Source organism: Equus przewalskii, chromosome 31, assembly GCF_037783145.1.
Source record: "Equus przewalskii isolate Varuska chromosome 31, EquPr2, whole genome shotgun sequence".
NCBI classification, from domain to species: Eukaryota; Metazoa; Chordata; class Mammalia; order Perissodactyla; family Equidae; genus Equus; species Equus przewalskii.
In genome coordinates, this window is record NC_091861.1 from 10,835,581 (window position 1) to 10,850,080 (window position 14,500).

The 14,500-nt window shown below is 41.9% G+C and overlaps 1 long non-coding RNA gene across 1 annotated transcript; it reads left to right on the forward strand.

The window, feature by feature from the left end:
* The first annotated feature begins 680 nt into the window (after nt 1-680).
* On the forward strand, nt 681-14,500 carry LOC139080635 (uncharacterized). The gene is made up of 3 exons (XR_011535303.1): nt 681-1,127; nt 1,957-2,043; nt 3,062-14,500. It is a non-coding gene; the product is annotated as an uncharacterized lncRNA (long non-coding RNA).

The window sequence follows — 14,500 nt, forward strand, 5'->3', positions numbered from 1 at the left end:
GTTAAATGATCCTGTCTTAAGTTGACCCTTTTAATGTGAATTAATAAAATACTAACTCTCAAAGATTGACCATAGAAGAATATCCAGCTCTTCTCCGGACTTTTAAAGGAGCTAGGAATTTTGTTTTCGTTGTATTTTCCCCAGCCCCGTTTCAGGCAGGTCCCATTCAAGCAGCTTTGCTGCATTCTCCAATTTCTACTTAGGCAGCTTCAGATCCAGACAAGACAACAACAGCTAATATTTATCAAGAATATACAGCTGCCAGGCACTGTATTCTATGCCTTGCATTGATTCATTCATTTAATGCTCTTAGCAACCCCATGAGACAGGTACCATAACAATCTCCATTTTAGAGATATGAACACTGAGGTGCTGAGGTTAAGCAACTGCTAGTCCTCATACCTGTCCTCATTGACTCTGTCCTGGGTCACTTCTTACTCAAGACTGATGATATCTTCCTGGATGTTAGATGGTTCTTAATCTGGGAGGTATATCATGGTCCCCTAGATTTTTCAAAGTACACTGAATCAGAATCTATGCAGTGAAAAAGGTATTTTGAAAAAGCTCCCTAGTTAAATTGAATAATCATCCTAAGAACTTCCTGTGAGAAACAGACTAGGAGTCAGAAGTACGAGGCTGTCTCCATGCCTGGCAACCATGACCACAAGGATTTCAACCAAACCATCAGCTGTACTTGGCAGGAAGAGAACCAAGAGTACCTCACAGCTTTCTCAAATTATGCTACTGTTATACAAAGAACGTGCTGATCTGTTGAGTGGTCACAACCATTTTAGGTACTTCCAGCAGACTAACGACACCATGGAAACTTCTGCCAATTTGGAAGGAGCAGTTCTGGGCAGGTGCAGCTTGTTCCCTTCCCTTTCAACACAGTGGGTAGGTAGTATGGGCACACCATGGGGGACTGGAGGAGGGGAACATTTCCATTCTTCTCCTTTGCCAGCTCAGGCCCTGATGTACACATGGCCTAAACCTCAGGCATTCCTGTTGCTGCCTTATCAGTAATGCTGGACCCATCGTCCGTTTATCAGTGTTTCACTGTTTTTCTTGGGAGATCCTTCCTTGAAATTACAGTCAAGATTAAGAAGTTCAAGTCCACAACTTGTTCTGTAAGTGTGTCAGGGTGCCGTGGGGTGGGGGCAGCTTGAAGTACGGAAGGAAAAGCTACTGACAGATTTTATTTTCTTGGCTTGACACCTGGCTGACTATCCCACCTTCCCTGACTGTACTGGCAGGTTTGGAATTATTGCCTAAGGTGGGAAGGCCACCCTCATTAAAGCAAAGAACACATTTTCCTTCAAAGCATTTGTACTCTTTGTGTCTAGTGTATCTTTATCTGGTACGGAATAACAGGGACACACAGGAGACATTTACCCTAATGCTAATCCATTAAGGTCAAGCATCACATAGCAGACAGCACATTCTATACCCACTTTGAGCCCCAAGGCAGCTGACATATTTAAAGTTGTGTTCTTGTTTGCTTATACCTACTATAAGTTCTCCACTTTGAACTCTTCGTAGGACTGCCTATAGTGTTAGAACATTCTAGGTTTCTCCCTAAAGATTTTTTTCCCTGTTTCTCCTGAGAAACATAAGAAGTCTCTCACTGAATACCAATAACGTAAATTGGAATTTTGTATTTCGAGAAGAAAATCTCCATCTCTCTCTCTCTCTCGACTTGGAGTATACAGGTGAAGGAGAAGGGTGGGGATTCTCTGTCTAGTTCTTCATCTGAAGTGCCATCACTGTATCTGAACACCTCGATATGTGCATAAAAACTCAGGTAATAATGATGATGATAAATGTTGTGAGTGATGTGCAAAGAGAAGATGCTAAAAGACCTACCAGTGATAAAATGACGTCCTGTATTTCTTCAGCTCACTTCCTTGATACCCTAGGGTGTCAATAAATAATAGCAGATTTCCTCTACCTTCTAAGGTGATGAAAACCTGATTGGAAAAACCTCCATTTGTGGTTCCAGGATCATCTCTTGATGGGAGAAGAGGAGATTGATGCCATAGGCTGGTGAGACCATATTTTGGGGGCTCTTGGGGTCTTTTAATGCCCTAAAAGTTAATCCTCCTCACAAGATGGCTTCTATTATTGGCTACTATCTGCAATACAGAGCACTTTTCTCTTGCTGCACTATGATGTAATACGTGGTTCTGTATGATCATAAAATTGGTTTAAATGCAATTATTTCAAGACTAGTTAATGGACATTTATTATTTAACAGTGCCTTTAAGGTCATTTGCAGCCAGGAAGGAAAAGCTAACTTCTCTATCCTCTCTACTCCACTAAGAACCTTATGTGCAGTACTGAGAATACTCGCTAATGACTTTGGCTTGTTTGTTAATTTAGGAGGTTTATTTCTTGATAAAACAGGGGTGCAGTTATTTGGCTACCTTAATTGGTAGCAAAGAGTCTTTTAAAGAGAAACACTTTGCTCCCATTATTGCACTGGTTTCTGAAAGGCTATAAGCTGCCATTTAGAGGTGTTCCCAGACTTTCTCCCCACATGAATTCACCTTTCAAGCTACCTTCCTCAAGGTTATTATCTAGTTCAGGCAGAGCCTGCTATTATAGAAAGCCAGAGAGCTTTCTCCTATTCATTGGTGACCTCTAAGACGTCTTCACCAATTATTGTTTTGATTCTAGTCTGTCAAAAGCCACTACCGGTAAAATCTATAATAATTGTTGCAACATCTTCTCCCTGTGATCCTTCATCCCAGGATAGCAGCTGGATTGTCTTTGAATCGACAGCAGTTCAGCCCTCCCAAATGTTATTAAGTCCCAGGGAGTGTTTATAACATCAGCCTTCAGATGGCTGCTCAGCTCAGGGCAACCGTGTTTTCTCTAAGGTATGTTGGGCAGAGGGACAGGGCTCTGCAGGAGGGAGAAAGGAAGGTGGCATCTAATGAAATTTCATTTTCGAGTTTTGGAGCTGGAAGGGCTCTTGGAGTTTATTTAGGCTGTCGTCATCATCAGTCTTTGTCTTAACAGGGTCAAGCAACACTAAAATCTTTCTCTCTGTTGCCTGCAGCAGTGGAATGTGCAAACCCAGACCTCACCAAAAGCACAGATCATTAAAACAAGGAGGGATCTCAAAGGATATTCACTCCCCCAACCCTGCCCCAGGAAGAACAGGAAGAGAAGCGATGCAAGGTCTATTTGTGTGGTACGGCTCTGGGCGCTAGAATATGGGGCATGGTTCTAACCCTCTATGGCTCCCAGCCTGGTAGGGGAAAACAGACAAGTCAATCACGCCTTCTTCTGACATGGCCAATAAGTGCAATTATAGAAGCTTGCGTGGGGCACTGAGAGCACAGAGGAGGGCATTTAAATGTGACCGTGGAGCAGGTCACTGTACGCTTCCTGAAGGAGGTAAGGCTTGAGCTCATTTTGAAGAATGAGTTAGAATCAACTGGTATGAAGATAGCTGCCTGGGGGCCAGGAAATCTGAGTTCTGCATCCAGCAATGTCATTCATATGACCTTGGACTAAAATGTCTCTGCGGAAAAATATGTGGCAAGAAAACCTTATACAAGGGCTCAGAGAAAAGCAAGACCATGTTCCTTTCCCAAACCTGTCTGTCCTTGGACCCCTTCAGCAGGCGAGAAGACTCAGAGAGGAGCTGTTCACTAGTGCTTGTCAACAGCGGGAGGCCCTGGGAATCTGGTGATATTTTTTGTACTTGAAATGACAAGTGAGAATAATCACTCTCTGAGGTCTTCTGCCCTGAAAACCATAAGCGTTTGCAAATTGGGAATTTCTCTGATTGCCCTCAGCTCTTGCACAAGCTGTTGCTGTTCACACTTCGGAAACTTGTACGGTTGCTTTAGCCAGAAGCTCTCTACAGCAAGATCCGTGTCCTTCTCCCAGATGTATAGACTCTATGTTGTTATGGCTTATTTATTAATTCATTATTAACATATACTAAGTTTCTTTTTAGTGCCATGCACTAGACTAGAAACAACTATACAATGATGACACGGTCACAATCCCTAAGACACGTGCAGTTCAGCAGGAGAGACTAATAAGAAAATCAATGATTAAAGGACAGCATCATAAATCCTGTGACAATAGCACACATTGAATGGACATAGAGGAGGGCCTCCTGGGTGGGACAAGCCAGAGAGGGATTCCTGAAGAAGACCAGCCTTGAGCAGAGATTTTGAAGGAGAAAGAGAAATTAGCTGGGTGTTAGCGGAGGGTGGAAAGGGATACGGTTAAAACAATCTTTTGAACACACTGATTTCTCTGTGCCATTTTGTCAGGTATTTTGAATACAATTCTAACTGCTTAGTACTTAAAAAATAATCCCAGAGGGATTTTCATCTTTTTCTCAGTTTTAAACTTAAGTACTTATGAAACTTGGTTTCCCCACGCAGTAAGTGTTTAGGATAATCTTACAGTTGGAGGAGATGTTAGAGATCATTTCTTCACAGTCCTCTCTAGGGCCCAAATTTACCATGCAATGTCCTTGAGAAAGAACTTCTCAGGTATTTCAACAAAGATAAAGTAACAATATAGAAAGAGTTCAGTAGACTTGAACTTCCTCTTGACATCTAGAAGAACATTAAGCATTAAGGGTTAAGAACATGGGCTCTGGAACAGACTGTCTGGCATCAAATCCTGACACTGTGACTTTCTAGATGTTGACCTTGAGCAAATTGCTTAGCCTCTATTATTCTCAGGTTCACCACCTTCAGAATAGAGAGAGGGAAGCACATCTACTTCATGGGATAGTCTTTGAAGTGGATTTAACACAGGACCTGGTACAGCGTAAATGCTCAATGAATTACACTCTATCTATCTATCTATCCATCTATCTAATATCTATCCTACTTACATAAACCCCACCCCTCACTCCTTCCTAAATAGGCAGCTGGACTATCTACAGTTCCTCCTCTTACACTTGAGTTAACATTTGCTCTCACTGAAGTCATCATGAAGCCTCAGGGAAAGCATAAAAATAAATTTCATTAGGAAAAAGATACGGCTACTTGCATGTTTTATAACAGTTTATGATGTGAGAAATGAATACCTCTTGGGAGATGATTGTAAAACTGGGAACATTAAATTTATGAGAAACTGCAGGGTGGACGTACATGGGCACCTACCCTGCCCTTTTTGTGTCTCAGTTGACATCCTTTCCAAGGACTAAATGACCCAGGATACATATGCCAGTGACACTCCAAGCTATGCAGCAGCAGTGATATGGATGAGTAGGCTCATGGGGACACAGCACTGGTCCTGTCTCTCCCTAGTGCCCACATAAAAAATTGCTGACATTCTAGCTGACCTTTATCATACCTGGCTTTTCTTCTCTCCACTCTCAACATAGACCTAAAGATGGATTAATATTTATTTCAACCAAACTGCAATTTGATTAGCACTGTGCTAGGACCTGAAAGGGAAATGAAAGTCTCAGGTGAAATAACTTAATCACAACACAAGCAAGTAAATGATTATGTTAATTCATATTGTGTTGGCTTAACAGTAATGCTATGGTCACTGGGGAAAGGGAAATAATAGAGTGAGTTATAATAGTCAGAGAAGATTTTCAGGAAGGAGTTGGATATTTAAGGTTAGTTAGGATAGAAGAATCAGGAAAAATGATTTAAAAGTTGAACAGGCATAAAAATGTAAACCTCCAGATTGGGTGCTCAGGTGCTGGGTCACACCAAATCGCCAAAGGGGATTAAAATATTTACCCCAGAGTTTTAGATGTTGAGGGATTCGACATTGACAATAATGTTTGCTCTCCTATGACCACAGTGAGTGACTTAATGCAGGTTCGAAGCTAAGGAGGAAATTAAGAGATGAGCAGAAGTGCAAGAGCAAGACGAGTATAAGAACACAGCAAGAAAGCTACAGAATGATACCCGGTTGGTCTGGAGTGCAGTGTTTTCTACGGGGAATATGGTTGGTATGAGAGTATACTCTACTGTAAATACTGGGAGTATTTCAGAGGCTCTTTAGGGTGGAAAGAAGAAGTACCTGGGTATATGAGTTCTGTGGAGATTGGTCACATCGTTTTCTCAGGCTCCATCAGAGATGTGGTGAACTTAATCGTGTTGAAGGGAAAGGTAATGTCTTTTAAGGTCTACACTAGACAGAGATGATGAAAGAAAAAGGAAGGTAAGATAGAGACAAGGGCATGACAAAATGGAAAGGAGAAGCAGAAAGGTGGTGAGGAAGAGAGGATGGGGCAAGAGATGGGAGACAAAAGGATGAGCGGGGTTTTTGTCTGCAGGCCTTTGTGGTTTCTGGGTAAATTGATTCAAAGGCTTAGGGCTGCAGATGATTGATAGGTATGTTGGTTAAATGATTCCCTTAATTTTTTTTATGTTTGCAATATTTCATTTAATAACAAGATAATTCTGCAAAAATACTAGCTGAAGAAAATGGTTCTGTGGGTAATTCAAACTCCTGTATCTCCACAAATAAAACTTAAGAGATGTTGGGGCCGGCCCGTGACCAAGTGGTTAAATTCACTCACAGCTAGAATATATGACTATGTACTGGGAGGCTTTGGGGAGAAGAAGAAGGAAAAACAAAAAAGATTGGCAACGGATGTTAGCTCACATGCCAATCAAAAAATAAATAAATAAAAAATAAGTGAAAACTCAATGGATGTTAACATTTTCCAATATTTGCTTCAGATCCTTTTTTTCCTTCTAAAGAAAGTATTCATTATACAGGCTGTCTTGACCTTTCCTCTGAGCTCCAGATTCACCTGCAGCTTGAATATCTCCAACTGGATGTCCCGTAGATAGCTCAGACTCATTGTGATAACGACTGAACTTGCTACCTTCCCCCTAGAATCTGCTTCTCTCCTGTATATTCCCTTTATTAAAGAAGAACGCCATCATCAATTCTAGTGGCCCATGAGCTTGCTTCATCTGCCCCACCATCACTTTGCTCGTGAATGCACAGGCTGGTGCCTCCATCTTCCCCTCTGCCCTTGCAAATGGGTCTTTGTAACCACAGAAATTATTTGGGTATCTAGCCTTTAATATATAACAGAGTATATATATATAGATATAAAAACCAGGCATGTATTGTTCTCCAAACCCTCACTTGTCTCTATACATATTTTGAAGAGCATCATGCCCTTGTTTCAGCCAGCAGCTGCCTCGAGCAAGGATCTCTCTTTTTTTTAAAGATTTTATTTTTCCTTTTTCTCCCCAAGACCCTCCAGTACATGGTTGCATATTTTTAGTTGTGGGTCCTTCTAGTTGTGGCATGTGGGATGCCGCCTCAGCATGGCTTGATGAGCGGTGCCATGTCCGCACCCAGGATCCGAACCAGAGAAATCCTGGGCCGCCAAAGTGGAGTGAGTTAACTTAACCACTTGGCCACAGGGCCGGCCCCCTTGAGCAAGGATCTTAACACCTTCCTGCTGTACTTTGAGACTATATATTTCGAGAGCAAAAGGCAGGAATACAAACCTTATCAGTGTCCATTATCTTCAAGTCCAAAAAGAAGACTTAAATCCAAGTTTCTGTCATTTGTCAATTGGAAGATTGAGAGATGTGTCTAAAGGTATGTTTGTTTTCTGTGTGTATTGTGTTGGGTGTGTGACATTATTTTCCATTTTATCACATGTGATTTCCTCAGCCTAGAATGCTTTTCTTTCTCCAACTCTATCCTCCTGTATTAGATGTCATTTTATTTAGATATCTTCCCTGGCTCTCCACCCCTGCCCATGATGCATTAAAGTTGGGAGTCATTCTGTATGTGTCCATGGAGAATCTTTCATGGAGAATCTTCCATGGATCTCCATGGAGAATCCCTATAATGGTGTACTGTGATTGCCTGCTTTTTTAATTGTCTGCCTCCCTCACTAGAAGGCAAACTCTGGGAGGACAGGGTCATGCGTACCTTGTTCACCATTGATTTCCCAGGGCACAGCAGAAGCTCCTGCACTTATCAGGCACTCAGTGGATACTTGTGGAGTGAACTAAGTCTTTTCAACGATTCTCAGATTCCTTCCTCTTTTTTTTCCCCCTCCACTCTACTCCTACTTCTACTGCTCTCATCATCTCACGTGTGGATTATGGCAAAACCTCCACTTCCCTCCCCACCTCACAATTCTCATCCCCCCAAATCATCAGATGTACCAATGACAGGTTATCATGCCCATACTCTTCCTGTCACTTCCTTGAAAAGAGTTTGTAATTGTTTTCTATTGCCTATCAGATTAAGTTTAACTTCCTTTCACCATTCTAAGATTTTAATGCTCCAAGCTTACCTAAATATACAAACTTGAATATCTTCTATTCCTAAATATAAACTCCTATCTCTAGATAGCCTGATTTTCATACTAATCCTCCATACATTCTAAAATCAGGCTTGCCTCATTTACTTTTTGGTGTTTCCCCCGTCTTCTCTTTTCTCCTTCGAAGTTCAAGCCCAGGGCCTCCTCCGTGAAGACTTCTTTCAACCATTCATGCACACACTAATCTTATAACTTTATAACCATTTCCGAAATTTATAACCAGTTACACAACATTAGTACTCTGTGGTTTGTTTCTAATTTCATAGACAATTTCCTGAACTCCATTTTAAGATGCTTGACGTCAGGAACTGTGCCTTGAAATAGTGTATCAGAACTTGACCTACCACATTAGATTGACTGATAGACTCTTCTTAAGTCTCTTGACTGACTGACATCCCTGAGAAGTAGTCCCAGACATCTAAAAAGCCCTATAAGAATGATTTAAAGTTTTAAGTACTTTCAAATTAAACGTTACCTTGTTACCCAATGGAATAAGTAGGAATCCTCTACACACCTCAACTCCATCCCAGGCAAATATTTTTATCGGGAACACAATTGACAGTTGTGACATTTGTCATGGGTCCCAAGCATTGAGGCCATTTGACATTGCAGTCACCAGACGACTGGAGCTTTACTTGGCAAACCCAATAAGCAACAATCAAGAAGAGGTAGAGATGCCAATTGGTGCTGGAGTATAGTCAGGGCCTGTGCAAGCGCCCTCTACCCTCTATCACTAAGGAGATGGAGGATGGACTTTTTTACGCTGACAGGGCATGCATAAAAGAACGAATCACAGTTTCTGCCCTCTGGGCACTTGAATCCAGTAGGAGAGATAGAGGAGCACACACATAACCATAAAACAATTTGTGTCAGGTGGAATACGTGTATGTAGGGCTAAACTACAGAACATTCCAAAGACGTGGTCTAGGATACTGAAACAAAATGGAAAGTCAGGAAAAGAAGCCACTGTGCGGAACAAAGATGCAAAATTTGGTTTTGAAACCATCTGAGGTTAAGGCATTGAAGTAGAAATGTATTTAATTTCATTGGGGGTGGATCAGAAACAAGCGGCCTTGGTGGGAATGTAATCTGGCAAGTTGGGGGCATGGAGGTACCAACTGAATTATGTAGATAAGTCACCCAGAGGTTGTGAGTGAGTTTTCCTGAGCGTTATTTTTTCATCTCTAAACCAATGTTGATAGTAATTGATTTCTACTTCCTGTGAAGTTCTGAGAATGACTCTTAAATCTTGAAAGTGCTTTATTTAACTTGTACTGACTGATCAAGGGAGTGGGCTTTCATCTGGCTGCTGAGAAGTTGCTGGGAGGCTTCGATAGAGGGGAGGGGGCAGGAGGTTGCTCTCCCCTTGCACTCAGGGCGCTGTACCTGAAAGTGGTGGTGTCTTGGCTGACTGTGGCCCCTGCTGGAGGGCACTGATGGAGGTGGCACATCCAGGACGTGTCTGAATTTGTACACTGGTTCTTCTTTCAAACAACCAAACTGTAGGACAAAGCATCCTGGAATCTAATTAAGAAAGTTCACATCAACTCATATCATTGTCATAACAGCTAGCTTAAGCACATGTTAATTATACCTTGGTCTATTTATAGCGGAGTGCTTTGTTCAAAATGTTTTTATATAAGATGCCTTATATTTATACTTAAATGTGCTCTAGCTAGATAAAGCTGCCTCTTTTTGAGTGTTTTCTATATGTTAAGCACGGTATTAGATGCTTTACACACAGAGGGCTGGCTTCATACGTGTGCACCTGTGTGTTTAGTTGTACAACACGCTGGGCTCAGAAAGACCCTGTGCTTGGCTTATGCTCTGCTGTCGCCATCTGGAAATTCTGAATAATTTTTGAACAAGGGGATCTGCATTTTCATTTTACAGTAGGCCTTGTACATTATGTAATGGATGCTGTCTACACGTTATTTCCTGTAATCCTCACAACTCTTCTGTGTGATAGGATATTCAATGCCCGGCTCACGGAGTAATTTGCCAACATCCTTAACGCGCCTGAGCTGGTCTTTCCACCCCGGTCTGTGTGACTCCCATGCCTTTGTTCTCAGTCTGTGCTTCCAGATGAGTGTTGATCTGAATGTGCCCACAGCCTACCGCCATCAGGGTCACCTGAGGAGCTTGTGTACCTGCAGATTTCTAATAAGCAGGTTCTGTGGACAGAGCCTGGGAATCTGCGTTTTAATTCACTGCCCAGGTGATTCTTGTATTACACTCAAGCCTGAGAACTAAAGTCTACTTCAGTAGCTTTCAAACCTTTTTGGCCCCACTCACGTAAGAAGTACATTTTACCTCAAAATCTGGTAAACACACATGACAAAAGTGTCATGAAATAGTACTCGTCCTTAGTACATGTGAAGCCCTGGTGATTATTTCATTCTATTCTAATTTTTTAATGCCCAGAGTGATTCACTGTACAGATCACAACTTGTAATTTGGAAAACACGGTGTCTAGATGAAGAGGAAACCTTACCTAAGGCTGGAGGCTAACACTGTAGAGAACCGAGGCTGAAAGGGAGCTACTCTTCCATTTAGGATTGCTTAAATAAGAGATTTGAAACTTTTTTTTCAAGAGTTGTATGCAACTCTTGAAAATCTGATTAAAATGAAGGCCCCATTTTACAGGAAGATTCACATACGCACATGCTTTCTCATACCTTTTCTGGGAGTTTCTGGGTCTCCCTCGCTCTTAGACTCTGGATAAACAATCCTTAATTTAATTGTAGCTCCATGAAGAAGCAAGAGTAAGGAGTGGGAATCTTGCATCATTAAGTCACGGGGGGAGGGAGGGGGTGGAGCTTGAAGTTCCAGGAATTTATTTCTTTTCAGTCCTAAAGTCATAAAGACTGATACCCATTGGCTGTTCTTTATTTTCTAGTTATCTGATATCACAGGAATGCAGTCATTAGAGAAAAATGTTGCCAAAGGATAAGGATGGCTGATTGGAAGCATTTTTTGAGGAGGCAGAGGTCGTTAATCCAGGTGGCAGAGGTCTCTAACGACAAAGGGTGGGAAGAAGGAAGGACTTCTGGAGTCCTGACTCACTTGAGTCCCACTGGCTCTGGATCAGAAATTGGGCCATGGAGGACCTAGCATTTCCCTCAGATGTGTGTTTAACTTTTGACTAAGCACAGCCACTGCACATCTCAGGAATCCTCGAGAGAGCCCAGGAGTGGTGCACAATTTTGGAGTTGTTTGGGCAAGCCTAGATTATTTTATGCCAATTCCCAGTGATTAAGGAACTGCTCAGACGCATCTCTGGACCTGAAACAGAGAAAAAGGCTGAGAAGATGCTGTCTCTAAGCCTCCTAGCACTAACTGTGAACTTCTCCATGCATAGTCACACTATTAGAGTTAAGAAGAGTTTCAGTTGGAGCCGGCCCTGTGGCCTAGTGGTTACATTTGGCATGCTGTGCTTCATCAGTCTGGGTTCGCATCCCCAGCATGGACCTATGCCACTCATCAGCCATACTGTGGCGGCAACCAACATATAAAGTGGAGGAAGATTGGCAATGGATGTTAGCTCAGGGCGAATCTTCCTCAGCAAAAAAAAAAAAAAGAAGAAGAAGAAGAAGAAGAAGAAGAGTTTTGGAGGAAGGGCACAGGAAAAAAATGATGGAAATAGAGTTTGGAAAGGGTGCTTGAGAGCCATGCTGCTCAAAGCATGGTTGTTCCACACCTTAGTGCCAAACTCTGAATTGTTCATTCGTTGTTCAGCAATGAGCTGAACACAAATTGGGAATGTTTAGAAACATATAGAATTTGACAGAGTAATTTTATGTCTGTTGAATCTGCAAATACATTTAAGCTTTTATTTTGTGTGTCTACATTTTAAATTTTTCTATGAATTCATTCTTGTTGTATTTGACAAAAGTGGCAGTCTTTGACAGATTTGAAATTTGGGAGAAAAAAAACCTGGCCCATTCAGCATAGATAATTTGAGAAGCACTGTTCTACAGCAATATATGCATCTTCAGACGCTGGGGGAGTAATTCAAAAACCAGAGCTGGGAAGCGCTCCCTCAGACCTGGGTCACATACAAATGAGTACAATTTTCAGTGTCATTTTGTTCGCCCTCTAAGAGGGCTGAGGTCAATGCTCTATTCTGGGGACTTTTTTCATGCCGTCACAGAGATTTTGTATTTTTACCATAAATAGGAGGGAGTACTTTCAAGCCTATATTTATATACTTATTTATCTTATTTATTTATATTTGCACTTATTAAGACTTTGAATGTATTTTATAAGCATTTACTGTGAAGTGAAAAATGGCTATCTCTATTTAATATAGGTAGAGAAACTGAGGCACAGAGAATAAACATAACCGAGACATGTTGACACCAGGAGCCAGACCCAGAATTCCGATCATTCCATCCATCTGGTATGGCTTAACATCAGACCCACTTCCTCCCCAGAGGAGATTCTGAGGCATTGGGATTGTGTTCATTTATGTTTATTGTTTAAAGCTCTTGCTATCGCAAATAAATGGTCTATAAAAATAACAGGCAGCAAAGCAAACACATTTCTCCAGTAACGCATTAAAGAATCTTATCAACATGAGTTTCCACATGTTGAACTGCAAAATATTCTTCCAGTGCAAATAGCTGTGGTCTTCTTTTGGGAAAGAATGTCAGAAAACACACAATAATACATTTCAACTATAAACTAAAATTGTATTCCGTACTCAGGGAAATAGAAAGCTGTGTGATTTTTCTTCTCTTCGGGTCTATAGACCCAAGGGAGTGAGTGATGCTAGAATTCAGAGCCGCCCAAAGACAAGGAGAATGAATGGTCCCATTGGGAGAAAACTATTAAGGAATTGAAACGACCGTGCAATGGTTCCCAGTATTATTTTCAAGCCGCCTCAGTAGAAGCTCATGGTCCCACTCAGGGAGAGACGACTTTCACAGATAAGCACGCACAGTTGAGTCCTTAAATATTTTTGCGCATGAATGATTCTTCTGGCCTGCTTAAACTTTGTCTCAGTCAAACAAATCTACTTGTCGTCTCCTGTCTACAGCGTGCTAATTCTTGCCTCTGTGCCTCTGCCCATGACATCCTCTTCAGAGAATGCCTGGCTCGCTCCTCTTCCTTTATATTGGTCATTTTTGTCTTTTAAAATGCAGCTTACAGCTCTGCTCCCCAGAAAGTCTTTTCTAATTAACCCCACATAACTCTGACCCCCTAGCTGTTTCCTCATAGCCTGAATAGGTGCATTTTATGCTATATTTCTACGCAGTTATTTTCCTGTATGGGTGCTTTTCACTTTGGGGGTCTGTGTGTGTGTTCAGATCGTGTGGCGGAGCAGTGAGATGCGGTGGGTAGGGATCCTGGTCTAACAGATTTGACTGGAGGCTCCTTGACAGCAGGGACGATTTCCTGTGGTGGCATCAGGGTATGGTGGAATCGGCCATATTCCACAAGTGTGTGTGACTTTGGGCAACTCCCCTAGGGTTGCTGTGGAGAGTAAATGTGAACTGCAGGGTGCTCAGTAGTGTTAAATAATAAGAGCCTTCTATTTTTTCCATGATTCTAGTACAAAGCTTAGTACGTGAGCTCCCACTTCCTGAGAGCTGGGTGTTTTTGTTGCTGTTGTGGTTACTTGCTAAGAATGGCCCACATTTACTCTTCCGAAATAGCTAGATGGTCATCAAAACTGACCCTGGCATTTGGGACACACTAAGTGCTCATCTATCTTGGGCAGGTGGTTATGAGGTTAGTATGCTTGCATGGGCTGGGGTCATTGCCTCCTTTCCCGGTATTTCTGGAGCATATCTAATAATAATAAGCAACAACAATAAATAACATTACTGAGAGATTATGGTGCTTAGAAGTATTTCATACATTTTCTGTGTATTAATGCACTTAACCCTCAGAACAACTTTGCAAGAAGCACTCGCTACATAAATTGCGGGCCTAGGGCAGGACCCCTGTTTAAAAATTATTCATTATTTCAAGACGGCAAAACCGGAGCATTAAACCAAGCACAGGGCCCCAGTGAGTGTAGGGCACTGTATGATTGCATAGGTTGCCTGCCTATAAAGTCAGCCTCACCTACAGGAAAGGTACAAGTTTTCTCATTTTTGGCAGTTTATTTCTTTTTGTCCAATTGACAAAGAGGACTGGATGGTTCCTAAATCTTCTGAGGGTCCGCCCACCCTGCCACCATTTCCT